The following is a 23054-nucleotide window of genomic DNA, read 5'->3' as shown; positions in this document are numbered from 1 at the left end:
TGGTAACACTATGCATGGTAAATGTTTACAGAGAAAATCAAAAGATTGTTTACTACTAGACAACCACTTTAAAAGAAGCAATTATATGAATACATTTTTCATAAAGTTCATTTATTTTCTCTGAGAAATGTACACCTATTAACAAGATCCAGGTTAATATTAGCACTAGCTCTGAATCAAAAACAAACAAACAAAAAACCATTAAAAAAATAAAAACTAAATAACTAGATCAGCAAGTAATTTCATACATCATGAAAACAATCCTGTTTGTAGTAGGGTCAGGGAAAAAAGGAAAAACTTCCTAATTCAAAGAGAAAAAGAAAATTGTCAAAAAAATGAAAATACAGTTATAAATATACAAAAATTATCATTCCTGTCAAACTCTTCCTAATGTCCATTTGCCACATTCTATTCACTTTATTAATCAAATAAATCTTGTGAAAGACCAAATTACATAGATGATTTTATTCAGGCTGTTGTATAAGAAAGGATATTCTTTTTTTTTTTTTAACATTTTATTTATTTATTTGACAGAGAGAGAGTAGGAGCAGGGGGAGTGGCAGAGGGAGAGGGAGAAGCAGACTCCCCGCTGAGCAGGGAGCCTGATGTGGCACTAGATCCCAGGACCCTGAGATCATCCTGAGCCCAAGGCAGATGCTTAACCGACTAAGCCACCCAGGCACCCCAGGAATGTTCTTTAATGAAGTCATTTTAAAAGACTAGGAGGAAAAAGTGGGGTTCATTATGGAAACAAGGGGTTTATGAAGAAGGATGAGAGTCAGCCCTATTTGAAGGCTGGAGGTGTTTAATTCTTGGAATATACCACAAAAGTCACACCTTTGCAGTTAGCTTTTTCTCAGAATACAAGACGGGAGGGGAAGGTCTCTCAACAAGCTTTCCAGGAAGATAGGGCTCAGATAAAGTCAACATTGTTAGTCCCTTATTTATTCAATATTAATATGATTCAGTGTTGAACAATTCAGAGACAATCCTGAACCTCCTGAATAGAGTGGATGAAAGGTGAACTGGAATAGGCAAGTTAAGCTTCCAGAGGCAGGGATGCGATAGCTATATAGTCAGTATCAGAAAACCAGAACTATTACTATACCAGTAGGTGAACACAGGATCACAAACATCAGACCTCATATACTATCTGTAAGGTATAGTCCACAGGTCTAAGATATCAGATATTTATGATATATATTTTGCAAGGGTGGGCATTGTCTTTAAAATATTTGCGTTAATTCATTCACAAAATTTAAACACATAGTTTGATGAGTGAAAGCCCATTTCTAACATTCATTCCTTTACAGTCTTCCTTCCTATACTGAACTCACAGCAAGATTTCTTGTATTCAAATCTCTTATTTTAATACGGTAGAGAAAAAAAAAAGATGAAAAAGTTAAGATGATTGCCCTAAATTATTAGGCATTAAATGAGCTCTTATATTTTAAACTCCAACAGCAGTCTTTTGGAAACAGCTATAATGTTGACAGACTAGATACAGTTTTTATTTTCCAAATTTTCTCTTTCTGAATACCATAGGTTTTCTAAGTTCTTTTTTTATTTCCAATGTCATCCTGATGCTTCTTAGGGAGCTCTTCAAAAGGGATAGCAAGCTTGAGATCCCTGTTAAAAACTGCCATGTTGGTATTTACAATGGTGCAGACTGTCATTAATATTTTCAGTTTAAAATATAAATTAGTTGTATAATGTTTATTAGGAAACTGATAATCCTCTCAGATTCCTAAAGTTCTTTTATAAAAAGGCATAGTAATTGCCTGAGAGTAATTGAAGTGTTAATGCCTGCCAACATTATAGCTGTATTTCAGTTAAAAAAAACAATTCAATGTTACATTTCCCAGTATTCAATATCTACCTAACAGTAGCATAAATATAATCTCTGAAGGGGTTGTGGACGCATTACCCCAAAATATGGCACCTTCACACATTAAATATTTTAAGCTGAAGGATTTGAGAAAATGGCTGGCGGATGCAGGAAGGTCACTCTGACCTTTTCGCCTATCCCCTTGTCCTTCTGAAACAGGTCATAAAACCCTCAAGTGAGGGGTGCCTTTCCCATCCATACCTAGAGGAAAGGAGTTTACTTATTCATGAAGAATCTCAATAAACAGACAGAACTTTAGTTCAGTCCCTACTCCTCAAGCTATCATATTCTTTCACAGCTGTCTACTCTTCATCAAACCTAGCATAAAAATACACAGGTCTAAATGTTTCATCAGCTTTTCATTTCCTTAGGAAGGCTCCCATGTCATGAAAAACTTATATATTAAATAAATTTGTTTGCTTTTCTCCTGTTAATCTGTCTTCACCAATGTTCAGATCTAGCCACAGACCCTAGAGGATCAAGCGAAAGCTTTTCCTTCTCTATATTTTCATTTCTGGTTCATCAAAATATTTTTATCTTGTTATTGTTGCTGGTTTATTATTATTTTACTATTTACTATATAGTTTGTTTTATTTTCCTTCCTTTTTTTCCTCTGTTCTAACATAAACTTACTCACTTGAGAGCCATATAAAGATTATTTTAATTTTATTTATTTATTTATTTATTTATTTATTTTAGAAAGAGAGAGAGCATGAGCAAGGAGGAGAGGCAGAGGGAGAGGGAGAGAGGCAGACTCCCCACTGAACAGGGAGCCCCACCTGGGGCTTGATCCCAGAACCCTGGGATTATGACCTGAGCTAAAGGCAGCCACTTAACAGACTGAGCCACCCAGGTGCCCCACTTGAGAGCCATATAAAATAGGAGTAAGCTTCTATCTGTAAAATGGGGTTATTAGTCTTTAATATGATTTAATATAATACCTGAAAGAAAATAAGTACATAATAAAGATTAGTCATTACCTGTATTATACACATTGAATAACTACAATTACACTATTTATTTAACTTTTAACCACATTTTATTTCTCTCTACTCCTTTCAAAAATATCTCAGGTATGGGATGCCTGGGTGGGTCAGTTGGTTAAGTGACTGCCTTCAGCTCAGTCATGATCTTGGGGTCATGGGATTAGGACTGCATTGGGCTCCCTGCTCAGCAGGGAGTCTGCTTCTCCCTCTCCCTCTGCCCTACCTCCCACTTGTTCTCTCTCTCTCTCTCAAATAAATAAAAAAATCTTTTAAATATATAGATATGTATATATATAGATATGTATATCTATATATATCTATACCATAGAACAATATATCAGTACTGTTTTTGTTTATATGAGAAACATCACCGTTTTACTTGTTTTGAGAACTGTAATTTAATTATATTTATAGCTCTTACTTAAATGGATTTACCCTCAAGAATTACATTCTCTCCATATCTGATTGGAAAAGACATCCAATTCCCCCTAATAACTGAGCCAAGGTTTATCTTTCAGTGGCAGTAGGTAATAATAAAACAGTCTCTCTCACCCTCTCTCTTTTTTTGGTCTGTATTGTTCATAGTCAGCAGTAAAACCAGAGGCTGGAGTACCCATTAAGTTGTATATTTGATAGACTTTATAAAGCAATCTTCAATAGCAAATAAGAAAAAAACCAAAATTGAGCAATAAATAAAAGAACAAAATTGAAAGGAATTGCACGTTGGCTGGAAAAGCATGAAGACAAGGAGTAAGAACGTTCTTTCTCTCTCTCCCTCCTGTCCTTTTTCTATCCCTCCCTCCCTCCCCTCTCTCACTTCCCCCACCCTCCACTCTCTGTTGTTCAGCTATTACATTTCACTTCTTCTAGAAAAATGTTTTTACCTTGAACTCTGTCTATTTGGGTTATTCAAGAACTGTCATTTATATCGACACTTTTCTTGACCACAGTTAACTTTTTCAGTGGTAGATATTTCTCCACAATTGGACCTATCATTATACACACATGTCATGAACTTTGATGATCCCAGGACCAAGATTTTAGCACAAAACACTCTTACCATTTCTATTAGAGTCTCAAGACTCACACAGGTACTTGGGTCTCTTCTATCTAGGTTTCGGAACATATTTGGTGCAGGTAATATAATTCCACGAGTAGCTAAAGAGGGTTCCTGATTATCATTCAGGGCTAATAGAAACCGAGAGGAGACACAGAATGACTTCATACCTTCATACAGAAAAATTTTAAGCTCTTCAGATAAAGCGCATCCTCCATTATTCATGAATGGAAATAATAATTACACATACACGCATACACACATAAACATAATAAATGTTGCCTAAGCAGTCTCAAATTATCTGTGATAAGGATCCCTATTAATCTTTTCTTGTCTAATGCAGATGAATACTTCGGTAAAATACAATAAAAACATCACATCAACGTTAACTGTTCTAGAAATTTCTAAATGTTTATTTTCTATTTCTGTACTTGACTTGTTAAAGACTTTTAACAAATAATTTATAGCATATTACATTGACCTGAACATCTCTATTCCCACAAAATGTCACTGTATATGATTGGGATTATATTTTAGTGGAAGCAGCAAAATCAGAGTGTCATAAGCCAGAGATGATAATAGTATATTTCTATTTTATATAAAGTCTGAAGGTATGTAAGCCAGGTATGGCAGCTCTGTATCATGGAGTCCCCAGATACCCAGGCTTCTTCCATTCCATTGTGGATATACTTGGGCTCTATTGGTTTTCCATTTGAGGAACATGGGGGCTTTAGCGCTTTGTCATCAGATAATAACAAGAAAGCACTCATGTGAGCTATTGAAATTCCAAGCACCTGACATATATATAGCACTTCTGTCCATAACTTATTAGCCAAAATTCAATTTCAGGGCCACACTTAACTACAGGGAAGCGTTTGAGATGAAATCTTTATCCTGGGGAGTTTGACTAACTAAAAAGAGATCCAGGATAGGGAAGAAACTGCAAGCTATAAGTATACTTCAAGCTCTTTGCATAGGTACAATTTAGTGTTTAAATGAGTTCCCAAAAATAACACATTTGGTTCATTACTTAAAAAAAATTCTATCTGAGGTTTATTTGCCCTCCAAAACTTTTTGAAATAGTAGAGATCTATTTTTTTCCCAAAATTGGAATTACTGGAGCTCAGTTTCTGCTCATACTCTATCTATTCCAGGAAATAAAATGCAGATTTAATTTTAAACAGTTCAATGACCGTCTCTATTAGATATGAGTGATAAAATTCATTTCACTGCCTCAGTGACTTTGACATCACTGGACAATCATATCCTCAATAGTGTCATTTACAAAGGAGAACAAAGGAGGATCTATATTATTATCATTTTAACTTGACAAAAGCATATCACTTCTGGGATGGATTAAGTACTCACATGGCAAATTTCATGGTCCCTTTTGATATTTCAGGATGAACTTTTATAACATATGCCCTTTTAAGAACTAAGACAAAAAGATAGTGCTTAAACACATCTGGAGGATTTTTTTCCTAATAAAATTTATGAAATTACAGTCGCCTAAAGTAATTATCAATGTAATTTGCTAATCCAAGTGAGTCACTGTGCAGGACAGAGGACTCACATTAATTTTAAGATACCTGAAGATTAGATTTCTTTTGGACTTTTGGTAACAAGTCACATACAAATTTTTGCTTCCCGCCCAAAACTTCTTTCTTCCCCAGTGCCCAGATTAAGAACAAAAAAAAAAAAAAAAAAAAAAAAAAAAAAAAAAAGGAAGAAAGAGTGATGGCTTGGATTAGGATATATTAGAGGGCACTGTTTAGATTACATTATGAGGATTGGACATTTGATGGGATAAGTATATATGTACTAAAAGAAATATGAATTTACAGCATGTTTATTTTCCTAAGATTAGCATAATGCTTTAAATATGCATTTTCTTACATTGTGACCTTAAGGTTTGAGTTCTGTTTGCAGTTCAGACAGAAGTAATTCAATAGTTTAGGTAAGAGATGATTATATCTTGCATGAGGTTAGTGATGGTGAAGATGGAACAGATGTGAATAAATTAGAGCATCCAACAAAGGACTTAGCGATGGATTCTATTTATAGGGGAGAGGTAAAAAGAGTGATGCCTGGGTTTCTAAGCTGGTGAACCTTAACGGATATTGGTACCATTCACTGAGATAGGGAGAACTGAAAGAGAACCATACTTTGAAATCAGTGTTGTGCACAATTTCAGAATGGGTGCAACAGAAAGCATTATTATCTGACACAATTACGAAGTGTGTTCTTAGAGTAGAAAGAAACCTTAGAAGTGATCTAGTCTATCATCTTAAATAATGACAGCTATACTATTTCTGCTTGGATGTCTCAAGTGATAATATCCTCTTGGCTTTATAAACACAGAATCATACTTTTTAAATAGGCATCATTATTTTGATATTCTTCTTATGCTCAGACAACAACTGCCCCTTTGTAGAAGATAATAGCAATTTTGAAAGTAAAGTAGAGTTCTGTAAGGCTTTCTCTACCTGTTCAAAAAGATCTTGACACTTCTTAATTAAATATTTATTGCTTAGAATGGCAAACCTGATCCCCTGCCTACCGAAGAAGTTGTATTTTAAAATGAGGAAAAATTACAACCAATATACAGATGATGGAGACAATCAAACCCACAAAAGAAATACCTTTTTTTAAAAAATTAAACTGAGGTATACAATGAATGGGTTTGTATGGTTAAAAGATAAAGTGAGGTATATTAAACATTTTATGACTTATTAGAACAAAAATCAATTTGAATGGGGCAATGCCTAACCAGAGGTGGTTAGGAATGCTCCAGTGACTGGAGCCACCTATGGGCTCCCCAAATATGTAGCAGAAGTCATTGCATATATACCTGATCATTCTATACATGCGGTAGTTTATGCTCTTTCAACTTAATTACAGTTTGTTGATTTTTAAAACAGCCATGGATGTTTGCTTGTTTATTGAATAGTATCATACACAAAAAGCCATAGACACGAAGATCTTGAAGGAAAAAAAATCTAAATACTAAGGATATTATTGAGACTATGTTATTCTTTTTTTAAGAAACAGATACTTAATATTTGTTTGTGTAGAATATTTTATGTAATATATGTTGTCAGAAAGTGCGAAGTGTCTGTTTACCCTACTTGCAAGAAAACAAGTTAGTGTATGTAATTTCATGTATATTCCAGCAGCAGTACCAGATTGCAGAGAAACAGGCCATACATTTCTTACACCAAAAACACCAGCCTGGGTAGGATCTTAGTGTCAGTTCTTTGAGTCCCAATCCTTACTGGAACAAACAGTGTCATAGTGTTGGAGATGTCACACTGGAACACACAGTGTCACAGTTCTGGAGGTTGAGAAGTCCACAATCAAGGCACCAACAGATTTGGCGTCTGGTGAGAGCCCACTTCGTGGTTCATAGACAGCTATCTTCTTGCTGTGTCTTCACATGATTGAAGTGGGGAGGGAGCTCTCTGAGGCCTCTTTATAGGGCACTATCCCATTAATGAGGGCTCTACCCTCATGACCTAATCACCCCCAAAGTCTCTGCCTCCTAAAACAATCACATTGGTGTTAGGATTTCAACAAACAAATTTTGGGGGACACAAACAATCAGCCAATTGCCCACAGTGAGAATCAGGTATTATTTGGGTATGCAGTGGATTGTATCAGAGGAGAGTTCCTCCAAAATTATAACACTAAGTGCTTATATTGGGCAGCTGGTATCCCATCCCATTAACCCTATGGGAGAAAAAGACTTTATTTTAATCTAAAATGTCAAAGTGTCTTGTGATATGAGGAGGGGGAAGGTCTCTTGGTTTGTTACACTGAAATCTAATCAGATGTCTCTCGGGATGGTGTAAATCTTCAGGAAGATGAGTGGAATTTTTAATATCCTGAAATGTGTCTAGGGAGTGAAATGTTCTATTATTCCTTTCTTATGAAGACCTGAAACATACAGGACAAAAGAAAAAGAAAAAGACTACCCAGAGAAATCCAGGAAGAACTGGCATTATGCTTATACTAGAATCAACTAAGATTCTCATAGGTGCACAGGGTTTCTGAATGTAACAATGGCTCCTAATTCTTCTTAAGGACTCATCATGGTATATATCAAGACCCTGTCATCAAGACCATTCTTACTGAATCTGTCATGGAGCCTCAGGCTCTTAATGAAGTAGATGATGAAGAACAAGAAGGAATTGTTAACAACCAGTCAGAAGAAAGCAAGAATGAATTGGATAACTCTAAACTCTCAAACAGGAATGCAGAAATGTTTCTCCACCAACTAAAGGAAGGTAATTCTAAGTTAATTAATAAACTGTGGATTGATATTCAGCAGAAAAGAGCTACACAGTCACAAATAACAACCCCTGCAGGAACTCTTATCATCTGCCCCCTACGTCAGGGGAATAAAAAGCTGACTCTCAATGCTACCAATGCTGTCAAGAGAACCCACACCAGGCTTCAATCTGAAGAATCTACTGAGACTCTAGACTCAAGCTATATTGTGGGAAAAGTGTTAAACTCAAGGAAGCCAAAACAGTTGTTAAATAAAGTGAAAGGAAAACTGGATTTGGGCGATCTTTCCAAGCGGAAGAAAACCATGTTAGCAGCCAGTACAGCCTTCACAGACTTTTCAAAGAGCAATAAATCCAGGCTGGATGCCCTCAAACACATGATACATGAAGTGGAATACTAAATGAAAGACTAGGAATGGTGGACAGGATGTGAGGTCAAGGGACCACAGAGTAGTCAGTCTTACAGGTTTCACTCTATCACTGGTAAGCTCTCTCTATTGCCTGGTTTGGTACCTAAAAGAAAGTGGGCTCCAGCTGCATAAAGTAGAGCTAAGGCAGCAACTGAAACAAGTGTTAGGTGATCATCGAGAGCTCACTGATGCATTTACAGGAGAAATTCTTCTTCTTACAGAAGAAAATACTGCTACCCAGGCAAGACTTCTGCAGTACGTGGTCACATCAGATGAGCAACTTATATCACTCCCACATGTCATGAAGAACTGTCCTTTGATAAATAGGAACAAGAAAAGTCAGGCATCAGAAAGGGGATCCATGAGTAGGAAAATTATAGATAAATCAGAGGGCCCTGCTGTAAATGCTAATGTCTCCATGCCATTGATGTTCAGAAGGGGAGAAGTGGTTGAGTTCCCACAGAAAAACCTGTCTGTTAAACTATCTCAGGTACCAAACTCCCCAGATGTTGTGAATCTGGCCAACAATTTTCCAGCACAGATATTTGAGCCTGGCAGCTCAAATAACACCACCAAGGCAGAAGATCAACTCAGAATTCTCTCCCTTGCAGGATGTATTAAGGAGGACTGCTCAAACTCGTGCTGCTCCATGAATTCCTCCAATTATGGAAGTGATTGAGAAGGAACAAAACTAAGAAAAGAAGACCTTACCTACTGGTGCAGACAATCAGAATTCAAACAAAGAGAGTTACCTCTTCATACTCAGTGGTGGAGGGTCTCTCACATGGGAGAAGATCTGGAGAACAAAGCCCAGTCTCCTTTTGTTAACCTCCTGAAGTCCTCTGCAGTTCCCATTCAAACACTCAGCAGGTCAAAACCCCCAATTTCTCAGAAGAGCCCCCAGTACCGGGAGATGGGCAATAGCTTAAAACAAATGAGGCATCAATACAAAGAAAGGATATCATGCCCAAATTGCTGGGTTGACAATGCATAATTCAGCTATCAAGGCACATCAGAATAAGAATATTGGGCCAGGGGAACAGCAAAGGGGATGGACTTCAGGAATTAAAGAAAGACAAGTCATGCAAGTGACATGACTGCTACTTTTGCAGCAACATAATCTCTAACACCAAGCAGCATGGAGGAACAGATTGCAGAAATGAATCAGCACAGTATGGATGCTCATGGAAAACTCTTGCAGAGCAGCAGACACTTGCTGGTTTGAATCTTTCCTCTCCACAAGTATCACCCATCCTGTCACCTCTCGGAACATGGACTGAAGGAGGAAAGAGGACAACTGAAGTATCAATTACATGAGCAGAATCCCCTGAAAGTTCAAAATATATTACTGTCTCTCCGACCAGTGGGGTAAACATAAGATCTTCAGGGGCTACTAGGAATTCTTGTTCTCCATTAAATGCTACCTCAGGAACTGGGTGATGCATACCTCTTAATCCAAGAGCAAAGACTGAAAAACCAAAATGAAGAAGGCTGGTTTGTTCTTTCTACCCACTTGTCATAAATGAAGTTAGTTGTACAGAGTTTGTTAGTAATATATCCTTGAGCTTCCACCCCCTTTTCCCTGCCCCTGCTTTCAAACTTTCATGTCCTTCTTTTAAAGAAAACTTTTAGATCTTTTACAAAGATCTTATGACTTAAGAAGGGTAAGAGCAGGTGGGATCCTGGTATAAGAAGGTGGTGGTATATAATATGAACTTTGTGTTCGTTTAGGAATAATTGGCTTTATTTATCATAAGAAATAAAGAGCCTTGGAGGTGTTTGTAAGGGGGTAAAGAATATCGTAATTTAATATATATTTTCAAAAGATCACTATGGCTGATGTTTATGAAAATAGAAATAAACCTGCCAATACAAATGTATCTTCCAATATCAATTCAAGCAAAGAGTAGCCCATAGAGAAGTAAAAAGTTAAGTGCAGACTTCTTATGTAACTAGTATTTCATGACTTATGATATCATATAAATATTATGATAGGCAGAATTCTGAGATAGCCTTAAGATGCCAAAATTCTACTGTGGTGCTGTACAGGCTACTCTCCTCTTGAGGAAAGGAATAATTTGTAAACATGATGAGGTAAGACTCCCCTGATTAGTTTACTAATCAGATGACTTAATCAAAAGGAAGATTATGGAAGTAAGCTTGTACTAATCAAGTGTGCCCTTTAAAGGGTCTTGTCCTTCTGAATTTAGGGAGATTTTAATGTAAAAGCAAAGGAGGAAGGCATATATCAAGGATCTGAGAGTGCCACCTGGGAGCGAGGAACAGCCCAGATTTGACAGCCAGAAGGAAAGGCAGGCCTACAGTGAAATAAACACAAGGAACTGAATTCTTCCAATCACCTGAATGAGTTTGGAAGAAGATTCAAATCCCAGATGACAATCTCAGTCCCACCCAATACATTCATGTCAGCCTTGTGAGACCTGAGAGGAGGATGCAGCTCATTTGCCCAGACTCTTGACTCACAAAAAAAGTGACAGTATGCGGGTGGTGTTGTAAACCCCTAAAGCCCCTAAATTTTTGATAATCTGTTATACAGTGTTAGAAAACTCTGTGTGTGTGTGTGTACACTCATTCTATAATAGATTAAAGCCTTTTTCTTGAATTGCTCTTGACAAACAATAATTGCTGTGTTACAGAACTCCTAACTTAATTGTGAAATTAGGATAAAGTTTTAGTCAAAGTTTTGACAAGGAAGTTTAGTCATGACTACACAAAAATACACTGGTATGATATAATTGCTTGAGTCATTAACATGAAGTTTGAAGTCATGTCACAATTAAGTTAAAAAACAATTCTGAAAATGCTTTTCAACAACTTAGATTTGAAGGGGTTCAAACACATAGTTTGCAGTGGTGTAGTCATAGGCTAAAGTGACGTTTTTCATCTCAACATTGTCCTCTCCAGATTAACCTCATGTCAGTACAGTGCATAACACCTCACCTGAATGGTTGCAGAGAGTCTTAAATATTTTCTAAGCTGAAAATTAAGTGATTTGAAAACTCTAGACCCAATACATTAAAACAGAGAAATCATGGTGGTTGGCAGTTAAATCAGTCTGCATGGTCAATCATTTCATTACTAATTGTATTTTTAACCTATGTATGCAATTTAAGTTCCTTACCAGATGTCCACAGGTTTTTCACAAATGTTTAAGTACCAAAATGAAGTTTCAACTACTGAATAATACATATAATATATAGTCTTATGGTATAAAATAGCATAATTTTGATATTTAAATAACTGTCCATTTATTTTACCAGCATTACATAGGAGAGGAAAAATGGTTAATGATATGTATATATACTCCTTTAAAAAAAAAAGAAATAATGCTTAAGAGATTCATGAAGGTCATGATTTAATGCTAAAGACAAATAAATTGGTTGGTGCTGTTATTTTATTATATTAATTGTGCTATTAATATATTATAATTTAAAAACCCATTTTATTCCAAAATTTATAGAACATGAACTATAGAATAGAAGTTCTAACATAAGATCTTGTTAAAAAAAAAAGACTCAAGTTAAATTAGCATAATCTGTTTGGGCAGTAAAGATTTTAACGTTCCCATTTAGGTAAGGCAAAACAAGGCTTGAGAGGTAAATATATTGACCAAGATCATATAGTGAATAAGCAGCTAAATCTGTTCATATCCAAGGCTTAATTCTTATAACCATCCTACTTCTATAGCAGCTCACATAACCAATGAATGTGAACTTTTGACATACAAGGAAATTATTGATGTAAATTTTTTTTTAAGTTTTGATTGACTTTGTATGAATGGTTGAAGTAAAACTAGCTTATTACTTCATTACAATTTTAAATAAGAAATCAAGTGAAAAAAACAGCAGAAAAACGAAGCATTATTTAATTTGTCAATGTACAAATATTTTCACTAGAGTAAAGTGTCTGCAAAGTAGGTCTTCTCTCAGAATAAAATGAAGATTTGACTGACAAACAATACAGCCTTAATTTTTTAAGTGAATTGGGTTTTCTGAGTACTTGATGTTTTGTCTGTAGAGGATCAATGAATCTCCTTTTTTTTCCCCTAGATGTAAACAGTTGAATTAGAAAGCGTGCTTCTCTTTTTCAGTCCATTATAAAGCCTAACAGCATAGCCAGTCAATGTCAATTTGTGTGTTAACATTTCCAGTTAGGTTCCCAGGAATCAGAAAAAAGAAAAGCATGGGAACTAGGAGCCAGGACCTGCTCTTTAAATGGTGTTTCAGAAGAAAAGAGTCATGTGCCTGTTGCTAGCTCTTCTGAGGGTACCAAGCAGAGGAGAAGTCTTTAACAAAATGAATTTTAAATGAACGTCAATCTCTTTGTAGAAACAGAAACAGCATTCCTTGAAAAGGAAGCAATCAGGCAATTAATTCTGGATAAGTAATTTTTGGTATCAGAAAGGAAGAAAATCAGACTAGCTTGTCAGCTTAAAGTAAGGATGACAGGAAAATACGGAGATGCAAATCATTTCATCCATCTAAAATGTTGATTTGTCAGAATGAAAAAATACCACTATTGAATGTCTATATTAAGATTGAAATTTGACATTCTAAGTGAGAAAAAAAACCCATATTAATAGTATTTTTAAAATCTCCTTTAGCCAATTTGATGACCTTATGTAAATTGAATTTGTGAATAATTTAGCTTTCCAAAATGTATTCACAGGAGCATATATTTCAATTGATTTTTTACAGGTGTTGAAAGGTTTCTGTAGGATATTGAATATAAACATTTAGATTAACAGTTTTTTTTTAAGATTTATTTATTTTAAAGAGAGAGAGAGCAAGAGAAAAAGCATGAGCAAGGGGAGGGGCAGAGGGAGAGGAAGAAATAATCTCAAGCAGATTCCCCACTGAGCTTGGAGCCGTTTGATGCTCCATCGCAGGACCCCAAGATCATGATCTGAGCTGAAATCAAGAGTCAGCCGCTTAACGGACTGAGCCATTCAGGCACCCCTAGATTTAGTTTTATTTGATGCAAGGTACCCTGCTATCTTTAATATACTAATTTGTGCTATAAATCTCTAAGATTAGGATAGATTATTCAGTATTTCCTCAGTAATTTTCCTGTTTTATCATTCATTCATTCATTCATTCACTCAACAAAACTTTTTTTCAGTGTCTTCCAGACACTGTTCTAAGCACTAGGAATATAGCAAAGAATGAAACAGATAAAACTTCCCACCTTCAGTGATTTTGCATTCTAACTGAACATCTTGTGGGTACAACGTCTCTGTAGCAGTCTTTGAAAAATGCTGACAAAATATATACATATTGTTCCAGAATTTAATAGGGTAATAGGTAACACTTGTCAGAAGTAGGGTGACAATGTGGTTTGGATATTTTCTTAGCAGAGAACTTAAGACTATTTGATGCCACTTTGAGAATACCTATTCAAGGAGTAAAGCCATTCAACATATACAATCGATAAAATTAGAAGATAAAGGCCAATAACCATAATTATCACTTGAGAAGTCAAACAGGCAAGTTAAACAGTGAATTACAAAATCATACAATTTCATGTTGGGGGTTATGGTAAATTAAAAGAACTAATACACTGAAAGTTCTAAAATTTTAAGGCACAGGTGGCAGGATTCAAATTATTCTCCAACAGAATACAGTTTAATGCAAAGTGGTTCTCTTTAACATAGCCACAAACCACCACACAGTTTTCCTCTCCTAAGAATTCCAGTAGCTGGCATTGTTAGTTGAAAAAAAAATTATCAAAAGTAGAACAATTGTTCTGTAGTATCATTTGGAGTAGTGGTACAGCCAAGTTCATACAGTGATACACTCTGGAAACAACCGGGATGCTCATCAAATACGAAGACTGCCTGCATATGAGGCTATCTACATTGGATTATCAGTGTTGGTGCCCATATGCTATCAAATGGAATCTGATCAACACACATGAGATACAACATACACATTTTTTATGAATGTTGGATGTGGCTCATGTTCTGTATTTAAAAAAAAAAATTAAGCTCCATGCTAGCTGTGGAGCCCAATCCGGGGCTTGATCTCACAATCCGGAGGTCAAGACCTGGGCTGGGGTCAAGAGTCAGATGCTTAACCAGCTGAGCAACCCAGGTACCCCTCATGTTCTGTATTAAAATGAGAAAAGAACCAGTCAAGGTGGGTCTCCTCATATTTTGGTCGCTTGAAATCTCAACCACCAATAATATATTGTTCAAGGCTCACAATGGCTTGTAATTATTACTTAATTATTATTTAATTATTGTTAGCTGCCATCTGTTGAGTTCTCACATATACCAGCCCTTTGCATATCATCTCATTTAGCCTTTACAACAACCTGGAAAATTAATTATTATTATCCTCATGTTGCAGAAGAGGACACAGAGACATATCAAAGTTAAATAACAGATGAAGTTCACACAGTGCCCTGATTTTTACAATCTCGTTTGTGAGAGGCCAAAGACAGCACTGGCTCCACTATTCTTCCACTTTTAATTCAGGCCTGAGCTCTTTTTTAAAACACTGATAAACATAGCATCCAAAACACATCAGAACAGTGCTCAGCACATAGGGACTACTCAATAAATATTTGTGGATAAAATTAGTGATATGAATATAATTATAACAGTCTTTGCTCTCATTTACAATTGAAAAAATCCCATACTAGGAATAAATGCCATACTAGGATTGAACAAAAAGTTGATGGTTAACTTTGATCATTATCTAGCAGTAGGAAATGGCTGTTTTTTTCATTCCCAACCAAGAGTGTGTTTAAAATGTCCTTTCTATCTTGAGACATCACTTTTCAAACATATTTTCCCCATTCTACTCCTCTAAAACTCATTTGAATACACAAATTGACTCTTGGATATGCAAATGTACATCACAGTTTAAATTAAATTTAATTTGATTCCATATAAAATAAAACCAATGATTAAACTGGTCTTTTTATTGTGTATTTACTTTACTTTTGCTAACAGAATGCACTGCTTAAAGAGAGACAATTTTGGTGTTTACAAATGTGTCCTGATTTGCATGCTTGGAAAAAATTGCAAACAACTCAGTTCTATTAGTCAATACTTATTGACCACAATCAGAGTTAGTTATTCAGGTATACTGATCATAAATTATAGCCATAACATTTATTTTATAATAATAAATTACAACTTTAATTAGAAACTCTCTCATGTGATGTTTTTCATTTGTGAGGATCTCTTTATTGTTATTTAGAGCCCTTCTATGTAATCAATACTCTATTAAGGTTTCAAGTTAATAGTTTGTATGAATCAAAAATTTAAAAGCTGTCCTCAACGAAAAATCATTATCATTATTATCTTGTTGTTTAATATTTATTGTGTACCACATTTCTTCACTGAGCTTTCACATTATATTGGTTTTAAAGCTCTCAGTAAAATACCTATAATAAAAACGAGAAAATTTTCTATTTGTTTGGGTTTGAAAGGCAATTATTTTTAAACTTGAGGTTCTCTATATTCTGAATTACTTAAAGTTTTATTTGAAGAAAGGGGGCCAGAAAACTTTAGCTAAAAACTTCAAAGATTTCTAAAGTATGAAAAATTCTCTTGTGTCCCTTTTTGCTTTTTCCTTTGATATTATTCTAAATCACTTAGTAATCGAAACAATTTGCAACAGATACTGTCCTCCATTCTCCCATGCTAGATTCCATATTTTGGTTTCACTTTTTAGAATAATATGTTTCAAAGACAATTACATATTCACAAACCTCCATGTTCTCTGATATATTCCCAAACTCACACAAAAACCATATATTATAAAGTTTGTACAATTTTTAAATACAGATATTATTAAGATATAATTGTTCAAGTAAGAATTAGTTCAGGGTAAACTATGTGGTAGTCACCATGTTATCCTCTAAGGGGTGTACAAAATGAGATTACCTTTGAATTAAGCTGGGAAAGTGAAATACTTGCACATAAAACATAATAAATGAGAACAGAGAGTAAACAAAGTAGGAACTCTGAGGTAAAAGGAGCTCACATTGATAGGGACCAAGGCAACAAGCCCTAAGTGAAAACCATTATGCACTTGGGGCACTTTCTGTTGGCTGCTGTTGTTACACTGATTCTCTGACAGAGCAAAACCAGGATGGGGGCCAATATATAAAGCCAGGCTTAGAACAGAAGCTCCACAAACCTGAGGACCCTGGCTCCAAGGCACTAGTGAGTTACCTGAGTTGCCTGCCAATATCACCCATCACGACGAAGCCCTTCTGAATAGACAGAAGGAGGCTTGTCCAACTAATTAGGAAGGGGCATTTTTTTTTCTTTCCCTTATTAGCTTATTGGACTAGGGTGGGAACTTGGGAAGGAACTTTCTCATATAAGCAGGACCTCCCCTTTGTTGGGGAGGTCTGTGGAACTACTCTCTCTTACTGCTGTGTCTCCCTTCAGTTCCAGCTATAGCTATAGCTCCAACAAAGACTTGCCTGTGCTTTTCACTTTTGGGTCCGACCTCATTTTTCTTCTTTCTATGATTATTGTTGGGCCCAAGAACCCAACTCTGGTTGGGTTCACCAACACATATTGTTGGTGAAGGTCAGAGAAACTATTTTGGAATTCATTTGGGTTCATTGCTATTCAACAAACAAGCAGGAAGCTAGATTGTTCAGTTGAGAGCAACAGAGACCAAAATCCTTCAATGGTGTAAACACACAAAATTATTTAGTAGTGTGGGGTCCAGAGCTGACAGGGCACTCTCTCTGCTCCACAAAGTCCTCACAGACCAGGATCTCTTCAGTTCATTATTCTGCTATCCCTAAAGTGTAGTCCATATCATCTTAGTCCAAAGAATAATCTACATTCCAGACATCAGGATGGAAGAAGAAATTAATAGAGGACAAAGGTCACATATATTTCTGGTTTTGTTAAAAGAATAATCAAGACTGCCTTAATGTTAATCTCAGCTTGATTAAAATTTAGACAGATGTTTTCCTGACTGTAAATCCCTAATCTCTTTTGTTAGAACAACTACTTTAGAAACTTCTAATTGCAAATTTTTCCTCTGCTCCTTTGAAATGTATATAAATCTCCCAGCCTTTAGCCAGTTTTACAACCTAGAAATGTCTTTCTCCAGGAGGTGGAGCAATCCCTTCAGATGTGATCAAGAAAGATAGTGCTCCTATGTCTGTTTCTATGGGAGTTTAGGAGCCTCACTTTGATGAACACGCTTCAGGAAACACAGATGGTCTAACCACAGAGAAAAACATCTGCAAACTCAGGAATGACTCAATGTGCTCAACACATCCCAAAGATCAGTCTGCCCACAATAAAGTCCTGTCCTCTACTACTTTCCACGACTTTCTTCATTGTTTAAAAACCCTCCTGCCTTTTGTTTTGATGGAGTTGAGTTCAATATCTCTTCCCTATTGCAACAGTCTTGAAAAACATCTTTCTTGCCTGTTTAATTTTCTTCCATACAATTTGTCTTTGACAAGGAGTTTGCCAGAAGTTGTCACATAATATTCTACCTTATAAGATGGACCAGGACTTTGCTGCTAGGCCACTGGGAAATGTGGTCTTTCTTTTCAACACCCAGATGCTGAGTAAAAAATTTGACTTTGTGAAAGAAAAAAGATAATTGACATTGGAGGCAGCTAACAGTCATTACCATGCAATCATTTACTTAATAACTTATGTGCAAAAATAACAAGAGGTGAATGTTACTTTTTGGCAGTTCTTACAATATGCAGTACTATTTTCAAGGTTCCTTTTGTTTTGTGTCTTTCTTGTCCACTTATCCTTCAAAATCTAGCTTCATAATTTAAAAAAAAGATATCTTCAATTGTTCTTTTTAATTTTCTTTTTCTTTTCTTTTTTTTAATTTTCATTCCTTTGTTCACTAGTGACATTGGACATTGTTTTTGTGTTGTGTTGAGCCATTTACATTGCTTCAGTTTTTAATTACTTCTTTTCCTCAGTGTTAGGAACAAAAGCTTATGGATGACTAATGTTCAAATTGTGTCACGTGCTCATCCTTGACCAATTATTGTGGTCAAAGGGATAGAATGTGATGATTATTTTTATGTTCAGGTGACACATTCACTCCACCAAATTGGCTTATTTCACCAAATCCATTTAGGATTTACTCAAAGAAATTCAGAAACTTTTACTAAAACAAGGGGAAATGTACTGAAACTGATAATGTTAATGTTCTAGGTTTCTTTCTTTTGCTCTTTGGTATCTCTCTGTCTGTCTCTGTCTCTCTCTCCTTCCTTCCCTCCCTCCCCCCAGTTGTTTATAACTGATACTGCTGGATTATTAAAGCTTTAATTAAAGTGTTATAATTGGTGTTAAAGAAAGTTTCTCTGCGTTACCTCTCAGTTTCAATATAGGAATGCAAATAAACCTTATTTGAAATTACTTTAATGTTTTCCAAACATAAGCAAATAAACTGTGATCTTTTTGAGAAGAAACAATGTATTTTGTTTTTCAATATATGCCTAGCTTGAATGCAATGTCAATTTTTGTTTGCTGAATGCTAATTTGGCTTAGGAAAATAAATAGAAAATGATATTGGCAGTATTACCTATGAATGGTGAAATTTTATATGGTAATTATTTAATCATAAATATGATAATTACATTCTTTATTAATCACATATTAATTTATTAATTTTAATGGTGAGCAATTATACTACGGTTAGTTAGCAATGGCTCTGGACCAGATCAACTCTACTAAATACAATAGTGCTCAATGAGCATGGACTTAACCAGATCTACCATGAATTTGCTATTTTCCCAGTAGCAACTATTCATAGTAAAAGATCTGAGCTAATTAGTCAGCAGCTAAAAGTACTTGGATTGCAAAATTAGAGTGTGCTAGCCTTTCTGGCTCTCCATTTTAAGACTCTTTACCTCTAACACATCTGAAGAGCTTTACAATTGATTTTTACTCCACAGGTTATTTCTTGTTGCAATGCTGCCTTGCATATTACTTCTTGGAAAACAGATTTTAATCTTGGTGTTATATGTTTTGATAGCCTTAAAAATTCATTCTTTATCCTATCAGTTTCTTATCTGACTTATTTCTAAATATCATTTATTATTTATTATTTCTAAATATCATTTATTTATTTATTTAAATTTTCTTTAGCATCTATTTTCGATTCATTATATACTTTCAATACAAAGAATATCCTTAATATTGCCTTTATGTGGCAATCTTTTTTCCCCAAAAATTATGCTCTGTAAGCCAGACTGGGGAAGAAAGAACGCCATGAAAGACATGGCAGAAAGAAAGAGAAAAAACTGCTGGATGTAAAATAGATCTCAATAATGTCAAAAAGCCAGTTTAAATTACAAAGATGAGGGAAATAAATGTGGTCATTATGAGCAAAGCTTAGCATTTGAAATATAAGAATTTAGAGTTCCATTTCTGGGGAATATAAGGTCTTCAGTCCTCTTGCAATGGCTGGCTGTAAATAAAGAGCTTGTGGTCATTGTCAAGATCAAAATCTCAAGAGTTAGGTTGTGATATGATCATCTATATGGATATTGAAGTCATTAATGTATAATATAGCTTAAAGTTGAAATACTTGGGAGTTCAGTTTAGATAGTGCATGAGAAGAGAGATAATAAGATTCATTGTTGTTAAACTAAAATTGCTTTAGATGAAGGACAAGGCATGATAAGCTTGCATTAGGATTCCAGGGGGTAGAAGTGGAAATTTTAGGAGGAGATCGGGGCTTTAAAAGGCTGTCAATATGTCAGTTTGTCCTAGTCAGCAGTCTACAGTCTTTGTCAGAATTCTAGAAAGAATGCTATTGGGTTGTCCCTCATGATTCCAAAATTTGGATGAAACTGTCACAGCTGGGCAAACAAAAACATAGAAACAACTTTCTGAGGCCAGAGAGTAGCAAGAAAGGATTCTCTGGTCTTATTATCTTCTGGTAGAAAACAAAATATGGCCTAGGTCATTTGGAGGCCTCATACTTCACAAGTAGACTTAGTGTTTCTAGGCAAAGTTGTTCAGTGCTTCCTTACAATAAGTCATTTGAACAGATAGCTAAAAAAAAGTAGGTTTTAATTTATCTTTGCTCACTGCATTGAGTGAGTGAGATTGGAAAACATCAAAGTGCTGTCCTCATAAACTCAAAACCACATATTATACATGATATGGCACTTAACATTTTTTGATCCACCATATTCCTGCAGCGCAGGAAATGCATATATGTTATCTCATTTAATTAGATTATAAATTACTGGTGGTAAATGTGGGTCACATACTCATTTTTAATATCATATATATGATATCCAAAGCATTGCTATGTTGGGTCACAATTGTCACTAATAAATAAAATTGAGCATTAAATGTATAATGTTGCATTCTTTGCATGAGAACATAAAACTTTAACTGAGTTTGCATTGTTAAGAATTAAACTTACAGATACACATGATCACAAATACTGATTGCTGATTTTTTTCAGGAGACACATGTCACATTCTGTACTTTCTATTTACTCATTTTCTAGCAGAATTTTCTTTGAATACTTCATTTTTATCTAATTATTTTCTTATTTAGGGTAAATGCACACTATCTTCCCTTTCAGTGTTGGTCTCACATACTGCTACTTTCCTAGTTTTGATTATTTATTTACTTTCCTACTTTATCCTAGAATCTATTTTAATACACTACCAAATGTGTATAAAACAGCTCAAGGAATAGAAATAAACAATTAATGTAATTGATACTTTAGGATGAGTACTGGAAATTACTTAGTATCAAGAGCAAGAAGGGCTCTAGAGAAGAAGAGAATGTAGAAAAAACTAAGATGGAAATCAGAAGCTATTATTTAACAGAATATGCAAATGAAAACTTAATGAAAAGCAATCCTAGATAACTAATAATACATAATGGGATCTAAATGCTGATTAGAAGTTCTGAGATTTAATTCAAATAGTTATTGGCTATCCTTTTAAATTCCCAAATGAAATGTTTACTTAATCAACAAATATGTGTATTTATTCATGAAACAAAGGCATGTGAATGCCTGATCAGGGTATAATTTGGAAAGAATCTCCTCTCTTTCTCCCCCCCTCCTTTCTCAAAGAAGAAATCAATCCAAGAGCAATACAAGCTATAATACTAATAGTTAATAACTTGTTAATAACTGATAGTCAATCAGTATGTGTTCTTCAACAAGTTTCTATACTTAAAAATGGGGACAATTAGACAATTCATTAATAGAGTTTTTGACAGGATTGAATGAAATAATACATACTCTTGTTTTAACATTACTTTGTGGCTGAGGACTATACCTGACATATAAATCAGCATCACTCACATGTAGCCAACTCAAGCAGTATCTTTTGAGGGTTTCTTCTTTTCTTTTTCACATATTAATATTACAGTGCCCAGGATATCTTTTCTATCCATGCCCATTGTCCAGATAAATACAACTGGTCTTCTGTCTTTAAATATGATCTGTATGTTTTAAAACCTTCCCTTTTATATCTTCAACTCATATTTTTCTTTAATCCTCTAGACTCATATTACCAACTTTTCAGAATAAATTCAGAAGCCAACCACCTTTTAATACCCCAATGCACTCTGGAATAAGCCATCACCATTTCTATAGCAGATTATCGTAACAGCTTCGTAAGTGGAAATGTGGTTTATTTTGTAAAGTTACAAGAATCATTCTCTCAGAATACAACTTACAACATGTCACTCTTCTCAAACTCATAGTAAAAGTCAATTATCATTATCTTTCTGACCTCATCCCTTGGCTATACTGCATTGTACTCTCAAAGTACTTTTCCTACTCTATTTTTCATAGCATTTGTTATGTTCCAAAATATTTGCTGATTTATAAAATTAATATGTTTATTATTTTATACCTCCTCCCCAACTAGGGAAGACAAGGAAACTGCACAAGGAAGGAATCTGTGACAGACTCCTTCACTGGTGTATCCTAGGAGTCCAGAATTGTGTCTTGCATAGAGTAGGGATACAACCAATATTTGTCAATGAACAAGCAGTGACAAAATAAAATTTAGAGTATGGGGTGTGGGTGGCTCAGTTGATTGAACACCCAACTCTTGGTTTTAGCTCAGGTCATAATCTCATGGGTCCTCAGATTGAGCCCCATATCCGGCTCTGCACTCAGCAGAGTCAGCTTGAAAATTCTCTTCCTTTGCCCCTCCCCTCACTTGTGTGAGTGTGCACACACTCTCTCTCAAATAAATAAATCTTTAAATATCTATATATCTATATCTATATAATCTAGAGCCTAAGTATTTGGCTATTTTTTTCAGTATCACTTGATTTTCTGACTTTTGATTGAACTGCATTGTCATAAAAATACATATCTTGATTTTCTAGGAGCTGTATTGTATTTGTGTGACTAGCCTACTGTTAGAATCTAAGAAACAGGAAGGCAGGGA

At 35.2% G+C, this 23054-nt stretch overlaps 1 pseudogene; it reads left to right on the top strand.

Moving 5' to 3' along the window:
• Positions 1-10152, top strand: part of LOC100481222 — a 56031-nt pseudogene extending 45879 nt beyond the window's left edge.
• Positions 10153-23054: the final 12902 nt, after the last annotated feature.

This window comes from Ailuropoda melanoleuca, chromosome 7, assembly GCF_002007445.2.
Source record: "Ailuropoda melanoleuca isolate Jingjing chromosome 7, ASM200744v2, whole genome shotgun sequence".
Lineage (NCBI taxonomy): Eukaryota > Metazoa > Chordata > Mammalia > Carnivora > Ursidae > Ailuropoda > Ailuropoda melanoleuca.
This window is presented reverse-complemented; position numbering and strand designations above follow the sequence as displayed.